Source organism: Oncorhynchus mykiss, chromosome 8, assembly GCF_057628025.1.
Source record: "Oncorhynchus mykiss isolate SJ-2025 chromosome 8, ASM5762802v1, whole genome shotgun sequence".
Classification (NCBI taxonomy): domain Eukaryota; kingdom Metazoa; phylum Chordata; class Actinopteri; order Salmoniformes; family Salmonidae; genus Oncorhynchus; species Oncorhynchus mykiss.
The window spans coordinates 89645001-89650000 of record NC_143029.1 but is presented as its reverse complement, the minus strand read 5'-3'; the positions used below and the strand labels follow the sequence as shown (position 1 = coordinate 89650000).

The 5000-nt window shown below is 46.4% G+C and overlaps 1 pseudogene across 1 annotated transcript in view; it reads right to left on the bottom strand.

The window, feature by feature from the left end:
* LOC110530822 (receptor-type tyrosine-protein phosphatase mu-like) overlaps nucleotides 1–5000 on the bottom strand; it is a 583690-nt pseudogene that overhangs the window by 52630 nt on the left and 526060 nt on the right. The gene's annotated exons all lie outside the window — the stretch shown is intronic.

The window sequence follows — 5000 nt, the reverse complement described above, 5'->3', positions numbered from 1 at the left end:
GTTACTTCAAACAAAATCAAGAAAGCATAAAACTAAAGTAAGAATTTATATTGGACAAATTCAGGTAGGTCCCTCCCAGTTTCATTCCGTTTGTTTCCATCCTGAAATGTTTTGAAACGGGACATCAGTAATAAAGCACTTTGATGATGGGGTGGAGACCAAACAATATGAACTCATCGTGAGGGGCAGTTAGTCACGGCCTACCCACATCCATACTACGTATTTCGTGCAATTGTAAATAAAAATATAACAAATCTGCCATGTGGTGTATAGAAAATCTTGCATTTTTAAAGCAAGCTTGCTTCAATTCTAGACATTTTGCTATGGGGCGAAGAGCAGATTTTGTAGAGAACAAAATAAGATGTCTTACAGCTAATTTCCTGTAATTATACATATTTTTCTAGAAAAAGAAGAGGAGAGAAATGTGAGACTGACCAACAAAATCAAACGCCCCCCCCAGTCCGGTGAATCCACCATGATTACTTCGTTTAGATAGTAATTAAAACATGTTAGGGCTAATTGACAGACTACCGGTGACGCACAACTACATTTAGAAATGTCACTATTTAGAAATGTCACTATTTAGAAATGTCACTATTTAGAAATGTCCCTATTTAGAAATGTTACTATTCTACCTAGCAACAGCCAGTTGAGGCCCTGACTAACTCGGGCCACCGGTACATATCAGCAGATCAATGTCTGTACCACGCATGTGTGTGTGTGTGTGTGTGTGTGTGTGTGTACTTGATTCAGTAAAGGAGTGACTTTGTAATTTAGGTACCCTATAACCCTTAAGTCTCCACAAACAGACCCCTCAATAACAAGTTACAGCACTCCTATCCACTGTACAGACAGCCAGGAGAGACCGTTCTGCTCTGAGGAACATCACTCTGTCTGTCTGTTCGCCTGTCTGTCTGTCTGTCCGCCTGTCTGTCTGTCTGTCTGTTCGCCTGTCTGTTCGCCTGTCTGTCTGTCTGTCTGTTCACCTGTCTGTCCGCCTGTCTGTCTGTCTGTTCCATTGGTCCTGTCTGTTCTGTGCTGTCTGTTCTGGTCCTGTCTGTTCTGGTCCTGTCTGTTCTGGTGGTCCTGTCTGTTCTGTTGGTTCTGTCTGTTCTGTTCTGTTCTGTCTGTTCTGTTCTGGTGGTCCTGTCTGTTCTGTTGGTTCTGCTGTTCTGTCTGTCCTGTTCTGTTCTGTTCTGTCTGTCTGTTCTGTCTGTTCTGGTCCTGTCTGTTCTGGTCCTGTCTGTTCTGGTGGTCCTGTCTGTTCTGTTGGTTCTGTCTGTTCTGTCTGTCCTGTTCTGTTCTGTTCTGGTCCTGTCTGTTCTGGTCCTGTCTGTTCTGGTGGTCCTGTCTGTTCTGTTGGTTCTGTCTGTTCTGTCTGTCCTGTTCTGTTCTGTTCTGGTCCTGTCTGTTCTGGTGGTCCTGTCTGTTCTGTTGGCTCTGTCTGTCCTGTTCTGTTCTGTCTGTTCTGGTCCTGTCTGTTCTGTTTGTTCTGTCTGTCCTGTTCTGGTCCTGTCTGTTCTGTTGGTCCTGTCTGTTCTGTTCTGTTTGTTCTGTTGATCCTGTCTGTTCTGTCGGTCCTGTCTGTTCGGTTGGTCCTGCCTGTAATGTCTGTCCTGTTCTGTTCTGTCTGTTCTGTCGGTCCTGTCTGTCCTGTTTTGGTCTGTCTGTTCTGTCTGTCAGTTCTGTTCTGTCGGTTCTGTTGGTCCTGTCTGTCAGTTCTGTTCTGTCTGTTCTGTTGGTCCTGTCTGTCAGTTCTGTTCTGTTGGTCCTGTCTGTTCTGTCTGTCCTGTTCTGTTCTGTCTGTTCTGTTGGTCCTGTCTGTCAGTTCTGTTCTGTTGGTCCTGTCTGTTCTGTCTGTCCTGTTCTGTTCTGTCTGTTCTGTCGGTCCTGTCTGTTCTGTTTGTTCTGTCTGTCCTGTTCTGGTCCTGTCTGTTCTGTTGGTCCTGTCTGTTCTGTTCTGTTTGTTCTGTTGATCCTGTCTGTTCTGTTGGTCCTGTCTGTCCTGTTCTGTTTGTTCTGTTGATCCTGTCTGTTCTGTCGGTCCTGTCTGTTCGGTTGGTCCTGCCTGTTCTGTCTGTCCTGTTCTGTTCTGTTCTGTCTTTTCTGTCTGTCAGTTCTGTTCTGTCTGTTCTGTTGGTCCTGTCTGTCAGTTCTGTTCTGTCTGTTCTGTTGGTCCTGTCTGTTCTGTCTGTTCTGTTGGTCCTGTCTGTCAGTTCTGTTCTGTTGGTCCTGTCTGTTCTGTCTGTCCTGTTCTGTTCTGTCTGTTCTGTTGGTCCTGTCTGTCAGTTCTGTTCTGTCTGTTCTGTTGGTCCTGTCTGTTCTTTCTGTTCTGTCTGTCTTGCCTGTTCTGTCTGTCCTGTTCTGTTCTGTCTGTTCTGTTGGTCCTGTCTGTCCTGTTCTGTTCTGTCTGTTCTGTTCTGTTCTGTTCTGTCTGTTCTGTTCTGTCGGTCCTGTCTGTCCTGTTCCGTTCTGTCTGTTGGTCCTGTCTGTCAGTTCTGTTCTGTCTGTCCTGCCTGTTCTGTCTGTCCTGTTCTGTTCTGTCTGTTCTGTTGGTCCTGTCTGTTCTGGTCTGTCTGTTCTGCCTGCCTGCCTGCCTGCCTGTCTGTCTGTCTGTCTGTCTGTCTGTCTGTTAATTCTGTTCCTCTGGCATGTCTGTTATGTTGGTCCTGTTTGTTCTGTCTGTTCTCTTTTTCTGTTTTGTCAGTCCTGTCTGTCTGTTCTGTTTGTTCTGCCTGTCTGTCTGTTCTGTTCTGCTTGTCTGTCTGTTCTGTTCTGTCTGTTCTGTCTGTCTGCCTGTTCGTCTGTCTGTCTGTCTACCTGCTTGTTAATCTGTCTGCCTGCCTGTTCATCTGTCTGTCTGCCCGTCCATCTGCATGTATATCTGTCTGCCTGTTCATCTGTCTGCCTGCCTGTTCATCCGTCTGCCTGCCTGTTCGTCTGTCTGTCTGCCTGCCTGTTCGTCTTTCTGTCTGTCTGTCTGTCTGCCTGTTCATCTGTCTGCCTGCCTGTTCATCTGTCTGTCTGTCTGTCTGTCTGTCTGTCTGTCTGTCTGTCTGTCTGTCTGTCTGTCTGTCTGTCTATCTGTCTGTCTGTCTGCCTGTTCATCTGTCTGCCTGCCTGTTCATCTGTCTGTCTGTCTGTCTGTCTGTCTGTCTGTCTGTCTGTCTGTCTGTCTGTCTGTCTGTCTGTCTGTCTGTCTGTCTGCCTGTTCATCTGTCTGCCTGCCTGTTCGTCTGCCTGTCTGTTCGTCTGTCTGTCTGTCTGTCTGTCTGTCTGTCTGTCTGTCTGTCTGTCTGTCTGTCTGCCTGATGGTGTGGTGTCTGTGTAGTATCTGCAATCTCCTGCTACAGATGCAGTCTACAGTAACCACAGTCAGTCATTCAGTCAGTCAGTCAGTGAATCAGTCATTTAGTCAGTCGGTTGGTCGCCTCAACGCCTCCAATATAACGAACGCCATCAATCAGTTTCCTCTCACTTCACAATTATCTGATCGAGGGATGGGGTGAGGGGGGGGGGGGGGGGGGGGGGGGAGATGGCGTCTGGCAGAGATAGGGACACATGGCTCACTAAGTCCGAAAGCAACTTACCAGACGGCATTACGGTACACATTACGGTGGCTTGCGAAAGTATTCCCTCCCTTGGCATTTTTTTTTGTGCCTTACAATCTGGAATTAAAATAAGATTTGGGGTTTTTTTTGTCTCATTTCGATTTACACAACATGCCTACCTCTGTTTTTTTATTGTGAAACAAACAAGAAATAAGACAAAAAAACAGTAAACTTGAGCGTGCATAACTATTCAACCCCCCCAAAGTCAATACTTTGTAGAACCACCTTTTTCAGCAATTACAACTGCAAGTTTCTTGGGGTATGTCTCTATAAAATTGGCACATCTAGCCAGTGGGATTTTTGTCCATTCTTCAAGGCAAAACTTCTCCAGCTCCTTCATGTTGGATGGGTTCCAAAAATCAGAAATCTTTAAGTCATACCATAGATTCTCAATTGGATTGAGGTCTGGGCTTTGACTAGGCCATTCCAAGACATTTAAATGTTTCCCCTTAAACCATTCAAGTGTTGCTTCAGCAGTTTGCTTAGGGTCATTGTCCTGCTGGAAGGTGAACCTCCTTCCCAGTGAAAAACATCCCCACAGCACGATGCTGCCACCACCATGCTTCACTGTGGGGATGGTGTTTTTGGGGTGATGAGAGGTGTTGGGTTTGTGCATTTTCTTTGATGGACAAAAAGCTACATTTTAGTCTCATCTGACCAGAGAACCTTCTTCCATATGTTTGGAGAGTCTCCCACATGCATTTTGACGAACACCAAACGTGTTTGCTTATTTTTTTTTAAAGCAATGGCTTTTTTCTGGACACTCTTCCGTAAAGCCCAGCTCTGTGGAGTGTTCGGCTTAAAGTGGTCCTATGGACAGATACTCCAATCTCCGCTGTGGAGCTTTGCAGCTCCTTCAGGGTTATCTTTGGTCTCTTTGAATAGTTTTGCGAGGCCTGTAGGTCCTGTACACATAGGCCGAGTCTCAAATAGCACAAAACACTAGCGAATGGAACAGGGGGTGTAGAGAACAGGGTGTAAAGGTACAGGGTGTGTAGAGAACAGGGTGTAAAGGTACAGGGTGTAGAGAACAGGGTGTACAGGAACAGGGTGTAAAGGAACAGGGTGCGTAGAGAACAGGGTGTAAAGGTAAAGGGTGTGTAGAGAACAGGGTGTAAAGGAACAGGGTGTAGAGAACAGGGTGTAAAGGAACAGGGTGTAAAGGAACAGGGTGCGTAGAGAACAGGGTGTAAAGGAACAGGGTGTGTAGAGAACAGGGTGTAAAGGAACAGGGTGTAGAGAACAGGGTGTAAAGGAACAGGGTGTAAAGGAACAGGGTGCGTAGAGAACAGGGTGTAAAGGAACAGGGTGCGTAGAGAACAGGGTGTAAAGGAACAGGGTGTAAAGGAACAGGGTGTAAAGGAACAGGGTGTAAAGGAACAGGGTGTG